At 37.1% G+C, this 25097-nt stretch overlaps 1 protein-coding gene across 11 annotated transcripts in view; it reads left to right on the top strand.

Moving 5' to 3' along the window:
- The window catches only part of MYO9A (myosin IXA), a 347057-nt gene that overhangs the window by 70026 nt on the left and 251934 nt on the right, over positions 1-25097 (top strand). Inside the window, exons 1-2 of one of the 11 annotated variants that reach the window (XM_027572327.1) lie at positions 6243-6261; positions 14340-14451. The exons of 9 other annotated variants lie outside the window; for them this stretch is intronic. The gene's annotated coding sequence lies outside the window, so the exon portion shown is untranslated. Of the gene's footprint in view, positions 1-6242; positions 6262-14339; positions 14452-25097 lie in introns of those variants that run through there. One more of the 11 variants, XM_027572326.1, reaches the window with a different exon arrangement.

The following is a 25097-nucleotide window of genomic DNA, read 5'->3' as shown; positions in this document are numbered from 1 at the left end:
TCACCAGTATAATGTTGATAGAAGTATATGGGGGTCATCTTTATCTTGTTCCTGTTACCAAAGGGAAAATGTTTAGGCTTTCCCCATTAACTATGCTGTAGGTTTTTATAGGTGGTACCTTTTATCAAATTAAGGACGTTTTCTTCAATTCCTAGTTTGTGAAGATTCCTTTTGAGACATGAATAAATTTTGAATTTTTAGGGATTTCTTAAAATATGGTTGATTATATTAATTGGCCATCTGATAGTAATATCGGATTTATCTTTGCTTGGGATATGCCTAACTTGGTTATAGTATGTTATACTTCTAATGCTGGTTTTTGTTTGCTAATATTTGTTCGGAACTTTTGCATACAAGTTCAGGGGTAAGGTTGGCTTATGATATCTCTTTCTAGTCTGGTCCTTGCCAGAATTTTTGATTTGAGAGTTATGCCAGCTTCATAAAAAGAATTGGGAAGAATTTATTTAAGATTGGATTATTTATTCCTTGGGTGAACTTATAAAGCAGTATGGCTCTGGACTTTTCTTTGTGGGAAGATTTTTTTGTATTAGTCATTGTGTTTTGTTTTAATGGGACCACTTAAGTTTTCTGTATCTTCTTGAGTAAGTTTTGCTAAGTTATATTTATTTTTAGGATTTTTTTCAGTTTCATTTATATTAAAAAATCTTACTGTTGTAATGTTTGTAGTTTTTGCCCCCTTCGTCATTCCTGATCCCTTTCTCTTTTTTTTCCTTATCATTCTTGCCAGAAGTTTGCCAGTTTATAATTTTTTCAGGGACCCAACTTCTGGCTTTGTTGGACCTTTCTCTCTCTCTCTCTTTCTTTTTTTTTAAAGATTTTATTTATTTGAGAGAGCATGAGTGGGACGGGGTGGAGGGGCAGGGGCAGAGGGAGAGAGAGAAGTAGACCCACCTAAGCAGGGAGCCCAATGTGGCTCCATCCCAGGAGCCTGAGATCATGACCTGAGCCAAAGGTAGACACTTAACCAGCTTAGCCACCCAGGCGCCCCTGGACCTTTCTAATATATATTTTCTTTTATTTCTCATTTCTGTTATTTCCTTTTACTTGTCCTGGGTTTATTTTGCTCTTCTTTTCCTATCTTCTTGAATAGACGGTTCCCTAATTTTTGTTTTTTTCTGTTATACCTATTTAGAGTTATAAATTTCCTTGTCAGGTATTGCTTTAGCTGCATTTCACAAGTATTTTTGTTGTAGTTCAAAATATTTTCTATTTACTTATTTGTCACATGGATTATTTAGGACTATGTTTTATTTATTTTTATTTTTTTAAAGATTTTATTTATTTGAGAGAGAGAGAATGAGAGAGAGAGCATGGGGGGGAAGATGAAAGGGAGAAGCAGACTCCCTGCTGAGCAGGGAGCCCGATGCGGGACTTGATCCCGGGACTCCAGGATCATGACCTGAGCCGAAGGCAGTCAATTAACCAACTGAGCCAGCCAAGTGCCCCTATTTTTATATTTTTAAAAGATTTTATTTATTTGAGAGAGAGAGTGTGCACAAGCAGGGGGAGAGGCAGAGAGAGTGGGAGAAGCAGACTCCCTGCTGAGTGGGGAGCCCGATGTGGGGCTTGATCTCAGGACCCTGGGATCATGATTTGAGCTGAAGACAGCCGCATTAACCAGCTGAGCCCCCAGGCACCCTAGGACGGACTGTGTTTACAACTCAGAGGATTTCCTTATATGTTAGGTATCTATTGTGGCATAACAAATTAAGCCCAAAATATAGTGGCTTATTATCATTTACAGTTTTTGTGGGTCTGGAATTCAGGAGCAGTTCAGCTTGGCAGTTCTGCTTCAGTTCCTTTCCAGGTGGATTTTTCCATGGAGTTTTTTTTTTTTTTAAGATTTTATTTAGTGAGAGAGAAAGCATGCATGCGAGCATGAGCAGGAGGAACAGCAGAGGGAGAGGGAGAAGCAGACCCCCTGCTGAGCAGGGAGCCTGATGTGGCACTTGATCCCAGGACCCCGGGATCATGACCTGAGCTGAAGGCAGATGCTTAACTGACTGAGCCACCCAGGCGTGCTCCATGGAGCTTTTAAAAGTGTTGTTCTGGTATGAACATTGGAATTCCTGAGGAAGAAAGTGCTAGGTAGAGGCCATGTTACTGTTTTTGAGCTAACCTCAGAAGTCATACAGCCTCACTTTACTGTATTTTGTTGGTGGAGACAGTTAAAAAGGTCCGTCCAAGTTCAGTGGGGGGAGAGAACGTAGGGAAGAGTGTGAACATTGTAAAAGGTATGTGGGATGGGATGTATGTTGGCATTACAGATACCATTTGTTACTCCTAGTCATCATTACTGATTTTGTTTTTTTCAAAGAGCATGATGTTATGATTTCAGTACTTTATTTTCCGAATCTCCAATTTACATATCTATTAATTTTTCTCTTTTTCTTAAATGTTTCTTCATCTTGTTTTCTTGTATTTTTCTTCTTTCATTATGGGTGATTTCTTCTTCACTGTTCCATTTTTTTTTTAGTTTTAATTGGTGTGTTTTACAATTTTAGAAGTTGTTTCCCAAGTCTTTCAAGGCATTTTTTATGGTTCTTGTTCCATTCAAATATTTTCAGTCTTGTTTATTGCTTTAAACATTAGTAAGCAGCTATTCTATGTTTTGTGTGTGATCATTTACAATATCTGACATTTTTGTAGATCTGTTTCTAACCTTTGTTTGCTTGCTCTCATACATGGTGTTTTGTTTTCTTTGTGCTTGGTCTAAATAATGCCTTTTCTTGGGACATTATTTGTGACATTTGCACAGTAAATGCCTGTAACCTGTTTTTTTTTTTTTTTTGTAAAGATTTTATTTATTTATTTGAGACAGAGGGAGAGTGGGAGGGAGAAGCAGATTCCCCACTGAGTGGAGAGCCTGATGGTGGGACTCGATCCCAGGACCCTGAAATCATGACCTGAGCCAAAGGCAGACGCTTAACCGACTGAGCCGCCCAGGTGCCGGACCTGTTTTGTTTTGTGTTGTCATCTAGGTGATGTGAATTAGGGTCACAAATCTGTGTATGTAGGATAGTGGTAGCTTAGGTGGTGGTGTGTCTTGTGATTACAACTTAAGGCAGACTGCTCTGTGCCACCTGTTTTTGTAAGGTTGCAAGCTAAGAATGGTTTTTAGATTTTAAATGATTGGAAAAAATATTTTGTGACGTGAAAATTATATGAAACTCAAATTTCACTGTCCATAAATAAAGTTTTATTGGAGCTCAGCATGCTCATTTGTTTCTTTATTGTCTGTGGCTGTTTCCAAGCTACAACAAAAGAGTTGAGTAGTTGCGGCAGAGATCTCTGGCCTCCAGAGCGTAAAGTACTTACATCTGTCCCTTTACTGAAGAAGTTAAAGTTTGACAGGAACTCTCCTTTCCCCTTTTCCTTTACAGTTCACTGCCAAAGCAACTTTACTTACAGTTCTTAGGGGATGGATTAGAATGGAACAGCTTTTCTTTGGTTGATTTTATGGGTTCCAGTTGTATGGTATAGGGTCTCCTATCAGACTTACTACCTAGGGTGGGCCCTGGGCTTGGCTTCTATCTTTATGAGATTGTGATAATCAAAGCCCAAGTTTGGCTTTGGTTAGGGGCTAACTTTGCTTCAGCATTCTGTTTTCCTCTGTGAATTCCTGCCCTTTCTTATGTTTTGGCTTTATGATTCCCTAGTATCTTATCAGCTTTTTGATAACTTTTAAGAATATATATATTTTTATTTTATTTAGTTTTTAAAATCTCTGTTTTGTTTCAAATAATTGGCCATATTATTAGAGATTGATATTGATACTATTTTTTAAATATGAAGCAATTAAGCCTCAGAGAGACTAGCTTGCCCCAAAGTTATATTACTAGTAAGTGGCAGACAGAGACTTTGACTTTAGAAAATTTATTCATGGGGCGCCTGGGTGCTCAGTTGGTTGGATGACTGCCTTTGGCTCAGGTCATGATCCTGGAGTCCCAGGATCGAGTCCTGCATTGGGCTCCCTGCTCGGCGGGGAGTCTGCTTCTCCCTCTGACCCTCTTCTCTCTCGTGCTATCTCTCATTCTCTCTCTCTCAAATAAAGAAATAAAATCTTAAAAAAAAAAAGAAAATTTATTCATGATCTAGAGTGTGAGTACTTAACGATTGCACATTCTTTCCCATGTTCCCAACACAGACCCCCTCCCCTCCATTGTTCCCAGTATAAGTCCTAAGGATTTCAGCTGCCTGGGCCATGCAGGAGAAGTCTCAGTTACAGAGGACAAGAAAGGCATAAAATACTCAAAAGCTATTTGGTGGGAGAAACTGTAACACCATATATAGATACTAGAGAACTTAAAAATGTTGAAAAAGAAATGGAAAATTTTGTTGACTGTATAAAAGTTGATAAAATTGAGCATATTTGCCACGTTAACTTAAGTGAATCAAAGATGAAAGTAGACCTTTTAATTGTGCACCGACTTTGTGAGAGTCATTGTTTTTTAATATTCAGTATCACATTTAACTTCATAGCAACTGTGAGGTGATGATGGTGATTACTTTTAACAAGTATGCAGACTTTTAGGGAAGATGGTTTATTATTTACCCAGGACTATACAGTTAATAAATGCTAAAAGTAGGATCTGAACCCCTGTGTGACTATAAAGCCCATATTTTCTCCATAAAATTATGTTGCAAAAAAGGAAAAAGTCTCCAAATAGTTAAGGGAGATTTTATGAAAATGTATGGTTAACATTTCTGTACTTGTATGAGAATCCCTTAGGCTTCCCTTTAGAGGTTAGTCTTATTTTAGACAATTCAGATAAGTATTTGGTTTCTAAGGTCACATGGATTAGAAGCAGCAATGAGAACAGAGGGGCATTTGTAGGTTGTTAGGCTGACAGCATGAAAAGCTTTTCTATAAACTAAAAGTAAGCCAATCTGGTGATACTGAGATAGGCACAGAGAACCATGCTTATGTATATCAGTAGTGGCTATGAATACCACTATGCTGTAAAAATTGACATTCACTACAAGATTTCCAGATTTTTCAGAAATACTTAAATTATATTCGGTATATTCTGCTTAAAAGGAAATAAAGTTAGAAATATGTTGTGGAGGGGCGCCTGGGTGGCTCAGTCGTTAAGCGTCTGCCTTCGGCTCAGGTCATGATCCCAGGGTCCTGGGATCGAGCCCCGCATCAGGCTCCCTGCTCGATGGGAAGCCTGCTTCTCCCTCTCCCACTCCCCCTGCTTGTGTTCCCTCTCTCGCTGTGTCTCTCTATGTCAAATAAATAAATAAAATCTTTAAAAAAAAAATATGTTGTGGAAATAATTTCACCCAGAGTATTTGAAAACAACTTCTCATCCTTAAAGAGCTGAAATTCCAGTGCTTTGGAAAAGTTGGATTTCTAGAATGACTTCTCAAAAATTCAGAGTAGCTGAGGGCGCCTGGGTGGCTCAGATGGTTGGCGTCTGCCTTCACCTCAGGTCATGATCCCAGAGTCCTGGGATCGAGTCCTGCATTGGGCTCCCTGCTCCTTGGGAGCCTGCTTCTCCCTCTGCCTCTCTCTCTCTCTCTGTCTCTCATGAATAAATAAATAAAAATCTTTAAAAAAAAAAAGAAATGACATTTAAAAAAAATTCAGAGTAGCTGAGATTTTACCTATGTACTGATAAGTAATTTGTGACTTGCTATATATCTTAATTGAATAAGCAGTAAAATAATGGTTAACTTGTACTTTTATTTTACATAAACTGTTACCTTCTTATCATGAATACTTATTAATTTAGTTATTTTATTTATTATATTTAGTTATTAATTTAGCATTGTTACCTCACAGCGTAACAAAGTAGAGATAAGATTGTTTAGAATCCCACTTAAAGTCATTGGCACAATATAGTTTTTGGCACATAGTGAATGAAGACACCTTTTTAAAAGGATCAAAACTCAAGAAAACTTTTAATATTAAACTTTTCTGTAAGTGGTCTGGCAATATTGTGTTGATAAAAATCAAGATCTTGAAGGAATAAAAATGATACATTTTTCCATAATGTGTTGCTTCTTACTGAGACAGTAAGGCAATATTTGATGTGTATTTTGAAGCATTAACTTAGTTGTTCAGTGTACTAGTCTAATAAGAACAAAACTTTAGCCTTTATTCTTCAGTAAGTTGGTAAGGGATACTCTCTTTTCTGAACATACCCCTGTTTTTGGCTTTGTAGAAATGCCCATCCGTTGGTCAGAGAAGGGAGACTGGATAACTGGATAAATGAGCACAGACCTCTTAATGTAAGTTTCTACTTACATTAAGTCAACTCTTAGCACATGTTTTATTGATGGAAATCCACAAAGCTGGAATCTTTTTAGATAGTATTTGAAGAGCAGAGTTTTTCACTTTAATAAGCTACAGAGTTAAACATTGAATTTTCCCAACTCAGGGAACAGCTGCAAAAGATAGCCTATTGGTGTGAGCAATAAAATAAATAATAGAAAGCAGTGTGTTATTGTTTTGTTCATGGACCAGAAGTGCTCTCATTGGTTGGAGATGCTTCTGAATGCCAAGGCTGAGAAGTATATGTGAAGCAGATGGTAAAGGGCTGATTGGGGGTGGGGAGGGGAAGGTGTCAGAGTGGCAAGTGGCAAATATGTCAGATTACATATTTGATAGTATGTTGGAAAGCAGATGTCTATTGTAAATAACTAAGAGTAGAAATCAGAAATGATCACGGTTGAGGGGGTAGAAGAGAAAGGAATTGAGTATAATATTTCAAGCTCTGATGGGAAAAGAAAGCCATACGTATACGAGGCACAGAGGGGGAGGGCATTGTATTTCTCAGGCAATGGCAGAAAACTAGAGTTCATATCCTATAGAGTTCATTATAATATAGTGTCAAGGTGTATTAGTAATTGTGTGCCAAAGACTGTTACATAGTTGTGTTAGTTTGATAGGGCTGTCATAACAAAATACCATAGACTTGAGTGGCTTAAATAACAGAAATTTATTTTCTCATAGCTTTGGAGGCTGAAAGTCCAAGGTCAGGGTGTTGGCAGGTTTGGTTTCTCCTGAGGTCTCTCCTAGGCTTGCAGATGGCCACCTTTTCCTCACATGGCCTTTTCTCTGTGCATGTGCATCTCTGGTCTCTCTCTCTCTCCCTCTCTCTCTCTTTTTAAATAAGGACACCAGTCTGACTGGATTAGGGCCTGATGATCTCATTTAACTGTAATTACCTCTTTAAACATCCTATCTCCAAATATAGCCACATTGGGGGTTATGGCTTCAACATATGAATTTTGGGGGAATACAGTTCAGTCCATAATAGTAGTGTAAATCCAAACAGAGAAAAGAATAGAAGCTAAATCTTGTCTAGAGAAAGCCATAGTAGAAGAGTATAAGAGAAAAGACAAGCATAGGATAGTTTTGATGGTCTGGTACATTGTTTATTCATGTCGTGGTAGCATATCTCAGATCAGTTCTTGGCATATTCGGAAATAATGAATGCTGTTGAATGTTGTATTATAACTTCACTATTATAGTATCTGTCAGGATGTCAGACCCTATACTAGGTTTTTTGGAGGGGGTATCTAGGAGTCAGCTAAGTAGAGAAAGAGGAGGGTGCAGTGGAAATACCGTAATCATTGTAGGGATAGAGTTATTGATAAACAGAAATCAGCAAATAGTGCTTGTTCCTTTCCCAATCACAGTTGAGTGATTTAAAATTTCTTATAGGTGTAGAAATATTTATAAAGATCTATGTCCACTGCTAATTCATGCCAAAGCTGTTTATTCTTAAAGGTTTAGGAGATGTTTTGGGGGTGCCTGGGTAGCTCAGATGGTTAAGCGTCTGCCTTCGGCTCAGGTCATGATCCCGGGGTCCTGGGATCGGGCCCCACATCGGGCTCCCTGCTGAGCGGGGAGCTTGCTTCTCCCTCTCCCTCTGCCTGCTGCTCCCCCTGCTTGTACTCTCTGTCTAATGAAAAATAAAAAACCTTAAAAAAAAAGACGTTTTGAAATTTGAGTTAAAAAATTAGTTAAAAATTATATTTGTTTTCTTCATTGGTACAGATTGAAAAGGTAGTGTTCTATTAATTACTTAATAGCATTAACAAGTTTGTTGGTATGTCTATGTGCCTTATGCTTTGCTTTCCTTCTCATTTCTAGTGAAGATGATATAAACTATATGGAGCATGCTCAATTTTTTATTATAGCACAGGAATGTCAGGTCATATCTAAATTTTCATTAGTTAATTTTGGATTTCAGCTTTTATGAGTAAAGGCCAGGTGATGTAAAGGTAAGTTTTTGTTTAGTGTTGTTCTTGTGCTATAAGGGCAGAGTTGAGTAGTTGGCAAAGAAACCATACAACCTGCAAAGTTTAACACATTTATTGTCTGGCCTTTTACAGATAAAATTTGCAGACCCCTGCACAGACCATAATTAAATGCCAATGAATAGTAATGCAAGTTAAATAACTTGTTCTGGGTCACACAGCTACTTTGCTTTTGGCTATCGTTTTTCATAACTTTTTGGAGAGCCTTTTAATTTCAGCAGACTGTGGTACCAAATTTACATATTACTTGTCATTGTTGGCATTTCCTATTGGTTGCTTTCTGTTAGTAGGCACTCAATTCCATCTATAAAAGTTCTCCAAATTGAGGAAGAATATTGTATATCAGTGCTGGTTTTTTCTTTTTTTTTTTGTAAAGTTCCCTAGGGAGCTTTTGCTATAAAATCAGTGCCTTGGTGAACTGTTGATAAAACAGCTAATCCCAGCTCTAGTTTATATATTTGTTTGTCTCAATCAAACACATGGTTTCTGTGGCTCTTCCTAATCTAAATTTCTTTTTTATATTATTATGAGACTGTCATTGATGTTTTAATTTAGATTCCCTTGAGGTATGAAAAAAAGTGATATGTTGGCTCTATGGAATAAATTTACTAGAGTGGGGGTACAATTAAATCTAATGGTTGTAGCTAAATGCATTACTTGGCTATGATTTTTTCATGTTCCATGGACCCTTATTATAGTGGTGGTTGGTTGAGGTAGGTACACTTTCTGATTCATCCTAGTTACAAGAACCACTTGCAATAATTTTTAAGTATCTGAGGCAAATGTTGCAAGTTGTTGATCTTGATATATTTGTATTTACCTCTTTAGAGGTAAATGCAAATTCAGTGGAAGGTCACTCTTATTGGGTGGTTAGTGGTGGCTTAGCTTTAACTTCTGGGAACAGATGGTTTGCTCTATCTCCACAATGTCTTAAATACTCATATTACTAGAGGATGATACTATAAAAATAGATTACTAACCATGAATGATTTATAATAGGAAAGATGAGATGTCTGTTTATAGGTAGGTAATGGAATACTCAATAATAACTTATTTATCTCTCATACTGACCTCGTGAGGAGATTGGGGTAAATGCCCAGACTTAACTAGCTATAAAGAAAAATCAAATACAGAAATGGTGACAAATGATTTCCATGGTTTCAGATCTGTGGGAAATTTCTCTATCCTTGTCTGACTTCATTTGCTGCCTCTTGAAATACTTTTCTTTCAGGAGCCTTCACTTGTCTGGTGGTTTTCCTCTGCTAAGATGTGCTATCTAAAGCAGGGTGTTTATCCTCTGTTCTTCAGTTTCTCTATTTGAAAATAGTGATAATAGTGCTGCTTAGCTCCACAAAATTGTTCTAAGATTGAATGACTCAAATGAATAGTTTGGCACATACTAAGTATTCTAAGGGTTAACCATTAATACTATTTTTTTTAAAGAATTTATTTATTTGAGAGAGAGAGAATGAGAGATAGCACGAGAGGGAAGAGGGTCAGAGGGAGAAGCAGACTCCCCGCCGAGCAGGGAGCCCGATGTGAGACTTGATGTGGGACTCGATCCTGGGACTCCAGGATCATGACCTGAGCGGAAGGCAGTCGCTTAACCAACTGAGCCACCCAGGCGCCCCTACCATTAATACTATTATTACTAGTACTATTGCTATTATTACTGTGTGTTTTTAAGTTATTAACTGCTCTACTTTTGACTCCCATTCTTTATCTGCTGGACCACTAAACATGGTGACCCATACAGCTAGATCAAAGTTCTTTTTCTCGACCTACAGTCTCTTTGTATGTGAGTTCATCTAGTCTGATTGCCTAAAATGCCATCTATATGCTGATGGTTACCAGATGTGCCTTATCTGTAGCCCTTTCCTCATTTGTTTTCCCGACTTGTATATCTAGTTGCTTACATGGTATTTTCACTTGCATATCCTTTAAATGTTCTAGACTTAACATGGCCAAAGACTTACTAAGCCATATTCCCCCCTAAACAACAACAAAAACAACACCAACAAATGAACATGAAGAAACCTGTTTTTCTCCAGCTTTCTCATTTAATAAATAGAACCACTATTTACCTACTTGCTTTCAAATAAACCTAAGTGTTGTGTTTGTTCCCACATCTAATCCATCAGTGAGTGCAAAATACATACCCAGTCTGTCCACTTCTTTCTTTCCCCACTGCTAGTACTCTATTCAAAAACCATTATCTTTTGCCCGGACTGCTGTAACAATCTTCTGACCGGTCTCCCTGCTTCTATTCCTTCTTCTCTCCCTCCTCTAATCCATTCTCTTTAAAGCAACTGGAGTAATCTTTTAAAAACAAATCAGTAATATTATTCCTTGTATATAAACAACAAAATAAAACAATACCTGGAGACTTTCTATTACATTTAGAATAAAATCCCAGGTACCATCCAACATCCAACCCCTTTCTACCTCTAACCTCATCTCTCACCATTTTCCTCTCAGAACACTTTGTTTCAGCCACTCTAACCTCCTTTCTGTTCCTCAGCCATGCCAAATTCGTTTCTGATTTAAACATTTTGCATTATCTATTCCTCTTAGCCTGGAGTATTTCTCACATATGTTATCATAGTTGTCTCCTTCATTTCATACAGGTTTCGCACCACCTCCCTGAGGCTTTACTGTGTACTACTGATAACTAAAATAGCATATGTAAGCCCTCTAGTATAATGATAGACAAACTGCTGTCCACAGGCCAGATCCGGCAGGTGGCCTGTTTTTGTTCTGTCTGAGAGCTAAAAATGGTTTTTACATTTTTAAACATTTAAAAGAGTAAAACAAAACAAACAGAAACCCTGAATATGTGAAGAGGCTTTATGTGACCCACAAAGCCTAAAATAATTATTATCTGGCTCTTTCTAGAAAAAGACCTATGGCTATCCAAAATTACTTTGTTCGTTTGTTTCCTTGGTGTTTTGTTTTGTCCTCAGAATGCATAATTCTAAGAGTTTTGGAACATTGGTTAAATTATCTGGAATGGAGATATTGAGCAGTAGTTAAAAAGGGGACATTAGCATTATTGTTAAAGAGTAGAAAAACAGGGCAAATAAAAAATGTAGTAGGGATAAAAACTAAAGAGTCTGTGGGACATCTCTGTGGGTCAGAAGTGGACAAGAAGAGATGATCTATTAGAAGAATCTCCTGCCTACATGACTATGGAGGTCCCTCAGAATCATTCATATGGAGGATTCAAATCTGAGTTTAAAGTGTACCTGTAAAACTATTAAAGTGATTAAGAGTGTGCATATCTGAAAAGCCATTTAGTACCTGAAAGATGTCATATTTATGGAAATGTGTTCCATAAACAAAGTGGTAGAGTTGAAAGATACTCCTAGCCCATGCTTCTTAAATAAGTGCTGAATTCTTGTTGCTCAGGCTTAAGAATGTGGAAAGTGATGCTGAGCCTTAGCATTTTGATGTACATTTTATATTTTATAGTCACTGAGCATATCTGCCTTGTCAACAAGACTTTAAAATATGTGGACATTTATGAAGTTTGTAAGTGGATCAACCCATAGATGAACTCCCCAAGTCTCTGATTCTTACTGAAAGTTAAAGGAAGAAGTGCTCAGAAGAAGGTTATCTTGAAAGAATTGAAGGAGTAAAAATTTATGAATATGTAAATTAAGAAAGTCTCTCTGCTTTGTTCTTATATTTACTGCTGGGTGTAAATAATATATGTTTCTACTATCTTTTTTTTTTTTAAAGATTTTATTTATTTGTCAGAGAGAGAGAGGACGAGTAGGGGGAGGGGCAGAGGAGGAAGCAGACTCCCCGCTGAGCAAAGAGCCTGATGTGGGACTCAGTCCCAGGATCCTGAGATCATGACCTGAGCTGAAGGCAGACACTTAATCGAATGAGCCACCCAGGCGTTTCTATGTTTCTACTGCCTTACCACTATTCTTCCCTGCTCTCTTTTCTACTTCAAAAGCCTGATAAGTGGTTTATCACAAATTATATAATTGCTTATGGATCTCTTTTATATTATTGATTCTATTGACAGTGGCTATCGTGAGGTAAAGCCCTTCATAATAGAGTTTCACATATTTATTCAATATTTTTTGAGTTTCTACTAGGTACCAAACATTGTTTAGCAAATATAAAGACAAAGAAATAACTCTGCTTCAGGGGCGCCTGGGTGGCTCAGTCAGTTAAGTGTCTGACTCTGGATTTTGGGTCAGGTCATGTCTTAGAGTTGTGAGATAGAGCCCCACATCAGACTCCGTGCTGGGTGGGAAGCCTGCTTGAAATTCTCTCTCTCTCCCTCTGCCCCTCCCCGACCTTGAAACAAAAACAAAAACACTGTTCTTCAATAAGCATATAGACAAGTAGGGGAGACGGGCAAATACGGACTAAGCAGTTGATACTCAGTTTTAGAAGTCATTGGCAAGGCTGAGCTCAGACATCACTATTGCAGAGAAGTCTTCCTTCGGACCCCAGTGTGCCTCCTAGTGTCTTTTTGTTATTTACCAGTCCATATGCTAAAGAAAACCTAATGTTGAGCTCTAGTGGGGTCAGAAGATTTGATCTCTGCTCTATAAAAGCTTATGATTTCATAGAGGAACTATGACATGTACTTATCAACTATAACATGAAGCAGTTTATGAAAGGCAAAGTAGCATAATGTTTAGGAACTCAAATCCTAGGGTAGACCACTGAGGTCCAAATCTTGGCTCTGCCATTTAATTGTCCTATAACCTGATGAAAGTGGCAATCTCCATGTGCTTCAGTTTCTTGATTTGTAAAATGAGGATGATAATAATACACATTTGATTAGGACTGTTATGAGGATTAAATGATTTAAACACATAAGTGTGTTGCTATTGTTATTGTCATCATCATGTTTCTTATTTATGCCAAGTGTAGCATATTGGTTAAGAAATTGGGACCTGGTTTCTAACCCCGTATCATTCACATACTAGTTATATCATCTTGGGAACATCACATAACCTTTCTGGAGTTTGTTTCTTCATCTGTAAAAGACAATAATAGAATACATTTCTTATTAAATGAAGTAATGCATACCACACATACAACACAGTGTCTATATGTTCTCAATAAAGAGGAGTTATTTTTCTTAAAGCTGTGAATGAAAATGTTACAGACTTTCAAAGAAGTGAAATGCTGCCGAGATGTAGCACATTCTGGAGCTTATAGGAGCCATTAAATGCATGTTCACTTAATACATTAATTATTTAGAGACTGGGAGCCTAGGGAGAAAGCTGTTTGAGGTACAGTTTTCTTCCTATAAAGGACTGTAGAAGAGTAATGTGATAGTCTTGTAGAGAAATATCATTGAGCTAGTAAAATGAAATCTTAGAATAAATGACCTAGAAAAAATCATGTAGAACTTTTTTTCTAATTACAAATAAAATTTTTGTATTTTCATTAAGAATTCTAAGGAATTGTAGGATTTGTATTCTGTCAAACTTTGCATTGTATCGTAATTACAAATAAACTTGTGAGGTTTTCTACAGAGTAGAAAATTTACTGAGTAAAACAATATAAAAATTTTTTTTGTAGCCTTAGAAGATTTTTATTAGAATGAATAAACATTTCGAAGCTTCTGGAATTTTATCAAGTGGATAAAAGCTCAGAAACATCATAATTACACCATCCATATTATGTTGGTGTATTAAGAAAGTCTTATTTGCAAATCTATCTAGAGATCTGTCTTGTAGAGGAAGAGATTTTATTTTTATTTTTAATTTCTTTTATTGTTTTGTTAATCATCATCATTAGTTTTTGATGTAGTGTTCCATGATTCATTGTTTGCGTATAATACCTAGTGCTCCATGCAGAACGTGCCTTCTTTAATACCCATCACCAGGCTAACCCATCCCCCCACCCCCCTCCCCTATAGAACCCTCAGTTTGTTTTTCAGAGTCCATAGTCTCTCATGGTTCGTCTCCCCTTCCGATTTCCCCACCTTCATTCTTCCCCTCCTGCTATCTTCTTCTTCTTCTTCTTCTTTTTTTTTTTAACATATAATGTATTATTTGTTTCAGAGGTACAGGTCTGTGATTCAACAGTCTTACACAATTCACAGCACGAGGGAGAGATTTTAAATTAAGATTCATGTTTTGGTCTCCACATGGTGTCCCAGTAGAATGGCAAAAGGTCAGTGTATTTTGTATGTTAAAATAATGTAATTAAAAAATAAATCTTTGGATTAATATTTAAACTAGATACTAATTTTTATACTTTACCCAGGTATTTAATGATAATAGTAAAGTGTAATTTTGAGGCTTTTTTTTTTTTTTTTAAGATTTTTATTTATTTGACAGACACAGCAAGAGAGGGAGCACAAGCAGGGGGAGTGGGAGAAGGAGAAGCAGGCTTCCCGCCGAGCAGGGAGCCTGATGTGGGGCTGGATCCCAGGCCCCTGGGATCATGACCTGAGCCGAAGGCAGACGCTTAACAACTGAGCCACCCAGGCGCCCTGTTTTGAGACATTTTTAAGTTATACAGTAATAATTGCAATACTGGACTGATAATCAGTATTTATTACTTGGAATACCACTTTAGCTTCAAATAACCAATCTTATTGGTTATGCAAAAGTTTTTCCTTTCTTTTTTTTATTGAGGATACAGTGAAGTGCACAAGTCTTCAATTTTTACAGTTTAAAAATTATGTATATATCTGCTTACCCACCACTCAGATCAAGATAAAGACTGTTTGTAAAATTCCATAAGGCTTCCTTTTGTGCCCTGCCTCCCTCTCCTAAAGGGAACCATGCTTCTGAAGTTTATAAACAGATTTATTTTGTTTGTAAACTTCATGGAAATTGGATAGCTTAGTTTATATCTCTCTGTATTTGGCTTTTTTCACTCAGCATTATGTCTGTGAGATTTATGTTGTGTGCATCAGCAATTTGTTCTTTTTTAATGCTGTATTGTATTCCATTTATTAATTTTATTGTTGATGCAATTTTAATTGTTTTTGTTTTTTGGCTATTTTGTGAATGAAGTGGCAATGAACATTCTTGTACATATCTATTAGTGGACATAGGGAATTTTGGTGGAGGTTTGGTAGTTTCCCATTGTGATTTTGATTCACATTTCTCCGATGAATAATGAAATTGTATTTGTCAGATAATACTGCTAAACAACTTGAAAATTGCCAGTGGTGTACAACAATAAGTATTTATTTGTTGGTCATGATTTTGTGGGTCTGCTGGCAAAGCTCTGCTTTGCGTATCTCATCTTCCTACTGGGACTAGTAGGCTAGATAATGCATGTTCTCATAGTGTTGGCACAAATGCAAGAAAGCCTAGCTAACTGGGCAAGCATAGTTTGAGACCTTGTTTACATCATGTCTGTTGACCTCCCACTCTCCAAATTAAGTCATGCACTTAGCCCAGTTCAAGGCATGAGGAGGTATACCCCACTGGACTTGAGGATAGGTAGTGAATAGTTTTGAACAATAGTCTAATCCACCACAGATGTTGAGTTATTTTTCATATCCTTATTGGCCATTTGGAGATCCTCTTAAGAGCCATCTTCCATATATATTGCTAGGCACACTTACTATATCAGCAAAATCGATTAACTGCTTAGAAAAGAAATTTGATTACTTGCTCATTTTAATTAATTTATTCTTTAAAATATTTGTTTTTAAGTAATCTCTACACCCAACATGGGGCTTGAACTTACACCCCAAGGTCAAGAATCACATGCTCTATCAACTGAGCCAGCCAGGTGTCCCTACTTGCTCATTTTTAAAGCCAGACATTGTCAAATTATTGTTAAAAACAGCTCTTACAGGAAGTCAAATAAAGTGATGTGTACAGATGAAAACAGATGAGAAAGTAGAAAAAAGGAGAAAAAAGCTATTAATAAAATGACTACCTTAAGCAATAAAAATGATTTCTAAAATACATGAATTAATGCATATGTGAATTTGTTATTTCTTCAAATATATTTTTGAGCTGTGGATACCTATGATGGAAAAAACAAATCTTTTACCTTTTAGTGGGGAAGTCTTCCAATAGACAAAAAACCCAAATGAATAGTAATATAATTCTATGTAGTGTATCAGGTTCTCTGATTAAAAATAAATCAGGATAAGGAGAATAGAGCAGGGAAAGAGGGTTATAGATAGGGTAGTAAAGAAAATCCTGAGGAGTTGGCATTTGAGCAGAGACCTCAGTGAATGGAAAGAAGGTCCAGGTAGAAGGCGCAGGAAGTGTAAAGGTCCTAAAGCAGGAATAAGCTTAAATTCAGAAAAAGACCAGTGAGGCTGCAGTGGAGTGGAGTGAGGGAAAGATGAAGTTAGACCACAGTAAGAGGTTGCAATTTTATTTAATTGTGTTATGGAGAGCCATAAAAGGTTTTGTTAAGAGAGTGACATGATCTATCTTAAGGGTTGACTCCCCCTGTTGGGTGTAAAATAGACTGTAGTAAAGCAATGGTAGATACAGGCATATTGTACTCTTTCACTAATTTAGATGAGAGAATGATATTGGGCTTGAACTAGGTGGTAGAGATGGGAATGGCAAAAAATGGTTAGATTCAAGGTATATTTTATTTTTATTTATTTTTTAAGATTTTATTTATGTATTAGAGAGAGTCAGGCAGAGGGAGGGGGAGAAGCAGGCTCCCCACTGAGCAGAGAGCCTGACGTGGGGCTCAATCCCAGGACCCTGGGATCATGACCTGAGCCGAAGGCAGACGCTTAACCATCTGAGCCACGCAGGCAGTCTGATTCAGGATATATTTTAAAGACAGACCCAATAGTACTTTTTGTTGGATTGGATATTGAGGAATTTCCTTATGGTGGAGGTTGGAAAAATTTTTAAATAATATATTAAGGTAGACTAACAGCTATTACTAAATGACCCCCAAATATCAGTGACTCTACACAATAAAATTTTGTTTCTTATTTACATCAAAGTCCAATGTAGGTGGATGGGGATGGGGTGATGGTGGGTGCTTTTCTCAATGTGGTCGCTTGGGACTCAGGGTTCTTCCATCTAGTGGCTCTGTATCCCAGAGGGACCTTAGAGCTTTTCCCTGGATCCTCTCCATTTTCCAGCAGACAAGGAAAGGCAACTTCCCCCTCCTTTTAAGAGGCTCTTATTGGTTCCCCTGAAGGGATGTACATCACCCCTGCCCATATACCATTGGCCAAGGATTCAGTTGCATGGTACCAAATAATTAACTGCAAGGAAGGTTGGGAAATATAGCCTAGCAGTATGCCCAGGAAGAGGAGGAAATGGGTTTGTAAAAGAATATTTGGAGACTTTTGAAAAAAAAATGTTATTATAAAATACATAGTTTGCAAAAGTTTAAAAATAAAAATATTTACATATCTAAATGTTACATATTTATTTGTAAATTTAATTGTAAGTACTAAAAAATGAAGAAATATATTAGCTCTTGAACACCACTTTCTCAGTTATTTTTTTGTAAAATAAGTTCAGAACGTTCTGTTTAATAGCTCTCATGAAATTTACTGTATTGTTTTCTCAAATGGACCCTGCCTTGATAGCAGAATGTTTTCCTTTCATATGTACTGGTGAGATTTTTGCTTTGAGTTATTTTCTCTATAGTGAAACTAGATTTTTATTTTTTAGACATGAATATGCCTTTTATTCTTCTACTCTCTTGTTACTGAATGGTAATAATATGATCTTACTAACATTCATCAGTAGATCCCTATGATAAAGTGAGTGTAAAGAGAAATAGATTGTCACCACTTTTTTTGTTTTTTGGAAATAACCTTGAGAACTTGGTGAAGAAGTAAAAGCAACCATAAACATTATTTGAAAATTAAATTTTATTAGCACACAGATGCAAAATATGGCATTAAAAATCTTTAGTTATTTCTTTTTATCTTTTTAACTGAACTTCTAATTTAAAGGAAACTCAGTATTCCCTAACTCTGTTTTCTTTCTTCACCACAGTTTTCCTCTGTAATTAGTGTCTTCTAACTCAGTAGCATAAGCTGGCCTATTCTGAACCACACCCTACCGACCACGGCCACTGTCTCACCGCATTGTTTCCCTCTGTTAGCATATACTTTTGAAATAACTACTTTGGGATAGGGCGAAAAAAAGTATTAAATAATTTTCTTTATAACAGATACAGCAATGTGTCATTGCTATATAAGTGCCAGTAATGTGCTTAATTCTTTATTTGGATTGTTTAAATTATTTTATTCTCCCAATCAGTCATTTATCCATAATCTTTTTATCTGCTGGATGCCATCTTTATCATAAGGTAAATTTTCATAGACTTTTTTTTTGCTTTTTAAGCCTTAATTTGCTAATTTGAAAGGTATTAGTTTGTTCCCTGTCTCAGATTTCCTGTTCAACTCAAATGAGGTAATGCACATCAAACTTATTTTTGATGAAAACTATAAATAGAAATTTTGAAGATTACTCAGAAGTCTAATATTTTTGTCCTTTTTTATATATGTATGCCTTTATATATAATTTATATTTTAAGTTTTTTCATTTGACAATATATTGTACATCCCTTGCCATAGTTCTGCATGCCTGGCATTACAAGTATCCTTCACCATCCAAATCTGTCTTATCCAATCTTCAGTTTGGATAGTGAATTTGGATGTCAGGGGGTACTGCTCTGTTTGAATCTGTTTGGTTCCCCAAATTTGGGAAGCAAATAGCATGGTTGTGAAAAAGTATCTAAAAGTTTACTTAAATATATTTGATTTCTGAGTTTAGACTATGAAATTTTTAGATATCAGGAATTTGAATAACAAGGGATAACTATATTGTCAAAGGGTATTGCACTGAAATGCTATCTATTGTAGTGGGTTCCTTTGATTGCAGAGAACAGAAACCCAACTCATAGTGGCTCAGGATAAAAATAATTGCTTGTCACACTTAATGAGAAAGTTCAGTGGTGGAGTTTGAGGCACAGCTAGATTCAGGGGCCCAAACAATGTTGATAAGGCTTTGCTATATGTATTTGTTAATTTTCTTTTACTGCATAGAGGCTTCTGTGCATTCAGGAAAGATGGCCGTGAACATTTCTAGATTTACATCTTTCCAGATAAACCAGCCCAGTAGAAAAGAAAAGGCTTCTTTCCTAAGAGTTGCAGCAGAGTTTCAGTATGGAATTTCAGTGAGCAACCACTGTTGCCAGGGGGAATGAATAAACTGATGGGCTGGGCCTGGGTCACGACTAATACTACCCTTCCCCCCTAACTGGGGGATGAGGTCAGTCCATTCAAACTGTGTCAAATGACAAGGGGAGGTAGTTCTTCAAAGGCAAACACAGTATTGTACTTTCACTAGAAAAAGGGCTAGGCTAAACTGGTTAGCTGTCCGTGTACCTGTGTTATAGTGTGTTATAATTTCTTCTATCACCTTTTCTTAGTTGAAATACCAGAAAATGGATTTTCTCTCAGCACCCAATTTGACTTTTACTTGGCATTGACCTACTATAGGTAAAACTGGGCTTCTATATAATATCTAATGATGAAGATGAGCTAACGTGCACTTATGTCACATCTTACCGGAAAAGCCGCTTCTCAACTTTTTTTTTAAAATTCTTGAAGAGAAAGAAATAGTGTGTTTTATAGTTTCTGAGAGAGGCACCTGTCCACCTTGGACCTAAATCTCATTTAGTCTTGCTTACCAAAGAACCTTGGCTTATCAGATAGACTTAGCATTTTCTTAAGTTTTCAGTTTCTGCTTCTCTACTTGATTCTGTTGATAGCCATAAAGATGTGCTCCCAAGCCCTCTAACTTAGAAATGATTCACTCATACTTTTTTTTTCTTTAAAGATTTTACTTATTTATTTGAGAGAGAGAGAGAGAGATAGGGAGGAGGGAGAGCAAGTAGGGAAAAGAACAGAGCTCCAGAGAGGGACACACAGACTCTGTGCTGAGCTTAGTTGTTAGCCTGATGTCGGCCTCTATCTCATGACCCTCAGATCATGACCTGAGCCAAAATCAAGAGTCAGATGCTTAACCAACTGAGCCACCAGGTGCCTCTCACTCATACTTCTTTTTTTTTTCCTTTGTAGCAGATTTGACCATTCTCCACTAGTTTAGTTACTTGCCAGTCTATCTTCTGCCACTCCTTCCTTAACCTCTTACTTCCTACTTTTCAGGGTCACCAATAATATCCAGAGACTTTTGTCTCAGGCTTAAACCTAGAATTAGTGTTAAAAGGGTTAAAAGGGACCTCAGATATATTTAATTAAACTTCTTTTATTTTTTTATTTTTTAAATTAAAAAAAATTTTTTTTCTGAAGATTTTTAAATTTATTTTTTAACAGAGAGAGAGACAGCGAGAGAGGGAACACAAGCAGGGGGAGAGGGAGAAGCAGGCTTCCCGCTGAGCAGGGAGCCCGACGCGGGGCTCGATCCCAGGCCCCTGGGATCATGACCTGAGCCAAAGGCAGATGCTTAACGACTGAGCCACCCAGGCACCCCTAAACTTCTTTTTTTAATTTTGCTTGATGCGATTTTGATTATACCAACTTTTTTTTGTCTAGAATTTACATGGTATACATAAGTTTTTTTTTTAAACTCTCAAATCTTGTATCCTCATATTATAGATGTGTGTCTATTGAATACAGCATGTAGTTGGATTTTAAAAATCTGTTGGCAATCTTTGTCTTTTAACTGGAGCATTTACATTTAGTATAGTTACTGATGTATGCTTTCCATTTGTTCCATCTGTTCTAACTCTCTCTAGGACCCCCCTCCTTTCTTGCCTTCTTTTGAATTGATTATTTTTTAATCATTCCTTCTTTTTCACACTGTTAATTGAGAAGTTATACTTTTTTTGTTTTGTTTTGTTTTGTTTTTTTTTTTTTTCAGTGGTTACGCTAGAATAGGGGTCAGCAACCTTTTTCTTTTAAGGGCAACCTAGTAAACATTTTTGGCTTTGTGAACCATATGGTCTGTCATTGTAGTGCAGAAACTTCCATAGATAACAGGTATTGATATAAATTACAGATAGAGGATTAGGTAAAGTCATCCAGGTGGAAGAGCACTGGGTTGAGACCAGAAACTGGGAGAAATTTTTTTTTTTTTTTTTTTGAAAGTGAGGTCATGGAAAAGGAGCTGTAAGAATGAGTCAGAAAAGGAGTGAGCCTATCAGGAAGATTACAAGAAAAATAATTGTCATGTGAGGGCAGTTTCAAGAATGAGAAGATGGCTTTCTAGGTTAAATGCTATAGTGTGGCATGTTAAGATGAGGATTCAGAAGAGGCCTTTGGATTTGGCAACTTTATGATAATTGGTGACATTTTCAAATAATATTGGCAGAGCTATGCTGTGTGGGAGGAGTAGTAGAAGAGTGGAAATATAAACCATTGATTCTCAAATACTATTTTTTGGACAAGCAACAACAGAACTGCATAGATTTCCCAACCTCAGAGCCATTATTGGGCTTAGAAATGTATACTTTTAAAACATTGCCCAGATGATTTTGATAAACACTAATGGCTTGCCATTAAGATTATTTATGAGTGATATCGTGAGGCAACCCCTCTTTCCCAAACACAAAGCAATGCTTGATAAAGTAAAAAGAGAAAACCAAATTGACATAAATGGGGCGCCAAAACGATAAGCATTTCAATGTTTCAGAAAAGCAGTAGAACACGAAGTAGTGAGTAGGGCTGTGGCTGGGACCCTGAAGGTAAAGCAGCTGAGGTTTGGGTTTCTTTGACATAACAGGGAGGTGGTGTTGGAATTGGGCTTATTGTTGGAAATTGTGGGCCAGGACGGATAAGGGCTCTTCTGTTAAAAAAGATACTTCTGAGTTTAGTTCTAGGGCCTGCCCTTTTGTACACCTTAGGAATCAGACCATAGTTATGCAGTGCATCTACTGGAGTAATGCAGGGCCTATCCTGCTTGGCTGTAAGGAGTAGCTTTGCTGCTGACTGCTGCCAGAAACCACAGTTTATATGAAGCCTTCTTATACCTAGGGATCCAGGGGAACACAAACAACTTTTCAACTAGGAACCTGCCATCTCAGAGCATATCCTTAATGTTAGTGCAGGACAGATCTCATTCGAGCAGACCAACTGTAAGAAAAATATTTATGAGATAATTGGTAAAATTGAATCCTGACCAGTAATACTAAATATTATTAATTTTTGAAGGTGTGATTAATGGTATTGTGGTTATGTTAAAAAAGTAAATAGGGGCGCCTGGGTGGCTCAGTCATTAAGCGTCTGCCTTCGGCTCAGATCATGATCCTGGGGTCCTGGGATCGAGCCCTGCGTCGGGCTCCCTGCTCAGCGGGAAGCCTGCTTCTCCCTCTCCCTCTGCCTCCTGTTCTGACTACTTGTGTTCTCTCTCTCTCTGTCAAATAAATAAATAAAACTCTTAAAAAAAAAAAGAAAATAGTAGGTTCTCAGTAAATGTATGAAAAGCAAAATTTCCATCAGAAAGTATATCTGTAAATCTAAATTTTCACAGATTAGGCCATCTAATGCTGAAAATATGAAATAAAATCCTAAGAGCCGTTTATTCTGGCTGACATTAAAATACTAGTCTGAAAATACCAAATTTTATATTTAGTATTTTCAAGGAGATGAGTAATATCCCTTAAATTAAAACAGTTATGGCATTTAAGGTAGAAAAAGATCAGGTGGATATGAAAATGACAGAAACTTTATAAGTGAAAGCTAGTGTAATTTAAAACAACAGCATGATGTTGATAAATAGGAAGTTGATAAATCGGATGTCTCTTTTCCAGTATCAGTCTATGAAATCAGTGTGTAGTGTTGATCAAAATGTCAGAAGGTTTTTTCATGGTGGACATCCTGATCTTAAAATTCTTATGGTAAAAAGTCAAAGTAACATTAAAGAAGAACAAATTGAAGTGATATGCCCTCCAGATATCAAAACTTACTACGGAGCTATAGTAATTAAGATAGGTTCAGGGATGGGCAAATAGACTAGTGGAAGAGAATACAGAACCCAGAACACATTGATATTTATATGGAATCTGCTACATGACAAAGGTGGCATTATAAATCAGAGGGGAAAGATTGGACTCTTGATTGTGATGCCACTAAAACTGTTAATCTGAATTGGCATGAAAACAATTAAAAGCCCTATGAAAATAAATTCTATATGGATTAAATGTGTAGATGAGAAAATAACAATTTAGGCCTTTTAGAAGAAAATACAGGAAGATAACTTTATGTCCTCAGGATGAAGAGGGATTTTAAAAAAATTATACCAGGAGATAATGCTATGTAGGCGTTGGAGCCAGACTGCCTGCTTCAGATCTCAGCTTTATCACATTCTGGTTATGACTTTGGGCAAGTTATGTAATTTTTCTATGTTTTCTCATTTGTAAAATGATGATGATGATGATGATAAACCCTCAGAGGAATGCCTGGGTGGCTCAGTTGGTTAGGCGTCCAACTCTTGATTTTGGCTCAGGTCATGATCTTAGGGTAGTGGATTGATCCCCAAGTTGGGCTCTGTGCTGGGCATGGAGTCTGCTTGGGACTTTCTCTCTCCCTCTCTCTCTGCCCCCCCCCCACTCGCTTGCGCTCGCTCTCTTTCTCACACGCATGTGCTCTCTCAAAACAACAACAAAACAGCCCTCAGAGAGGAACTGTAAGAAATAAAACGTGAAATGCTTAGAAAAATGACTCGTACAAATAAACATACAGAGCTAACTGTAGTTATTGTTACTGTAATTTACTAAGAAAGAAAGAAATAACCGGTAAAGGACTGATAAATTTGATTATTAAAAATAAAAACTTCTCTGCAACAAAAGGTAAACAAAATAGAAAGCTAAGGCACTGATTGGTGGGAGATATTTGTCACACATTTAACTGAAAATTGATTAATATCCAGGATATATGAAAAACTCATTCAAACCAATAAAGAAAAGGTAATTCAAAAACCGGAAACGAATAAGCAACATAGTCCATAAGACAAATGATAGGATAAGTGTTGCACTTGTCACACTAGTAATCAGGGAAATGCAAATTAAGGTAATGAGATACCTTTTGGCACTTAACGCTGGCAGAAACTCAAGTCTGCCGATACTAACTTTTATTGGTAAGGAGGCAGAGAAACATGAGCACTTTCTACACAGGCTGTGACATAGTTGGCACAACTACTTCAGAGAGTATTTTGTTAATACAATTCCACTCCTAGGTGTAAAGCCCAGCAAAGGCACAAGAAGAGACATATATGTGAACTGCAGCATTGTTTTAATAGTGTAATACTGGAAACATTCTAAGTGTTTGCTAGAAGGACAGTAGATTGATAAACTGTGGTATTTAAAAAAATACTTAATTTTTTAGAGCAGGTTTACGTTAGGTTCACAGCAAATTTGAACAGAAGATCCAGACCCTATGTCTGCCCCCACATATGCATGGCCTCCTCCATTATCAGCATCCCACCACCCCCACTCTGTGGCACCTTTGTTACAATTAATGAACCTACATACAATGGCATATTATTTGGCAGTTAATGAACTTTTACATGCATCAGCATTTATAAACAAAAGATAATGTGGGATGCGGACTATTAAATATGATATGACAATTTTTTAAAACTTAAAAAAGTGAAACAGTGGGACGCCTGGGTGGCTCAGTCGTTAAGCGTCTGCCTTCGGCTCCGGTCATGTCCCAGGGTCCTGGGATCGAGTCCCGCATCGGGCTCCCTGCTCAGCGGGAAGCCTGCTTCTCCTTCTGCCGCTCCCCCTGCTTGTGCTCTCTCTCTGTCTGTCAAATAAATAAATAAAATCTTTAAAAAAAGTGAAAGTACTATCTGTAATTTATGGAGACCCACATATGTAATAAA

The sequence above is a fragment of the Zalophus californianus genome, chromosome 6 (assembly GCF_009762305.2).
Source record: "Zalophus californianus isolate mZalCal1 chromosome 6, mZalCal1.pri.v2, whole genome shotgun sequence".
In the NCBI taxonomy this organism is placed as follows: domain Eukaryota; kingdom Metazoa; phylum Chordata; class Mammalia; order Carnivora; family Otariidae; genus Zalophus; species Zalophus californianus.
This window is presented reverse-complemented; position numbering and strand designations above follow the sequence as displayed.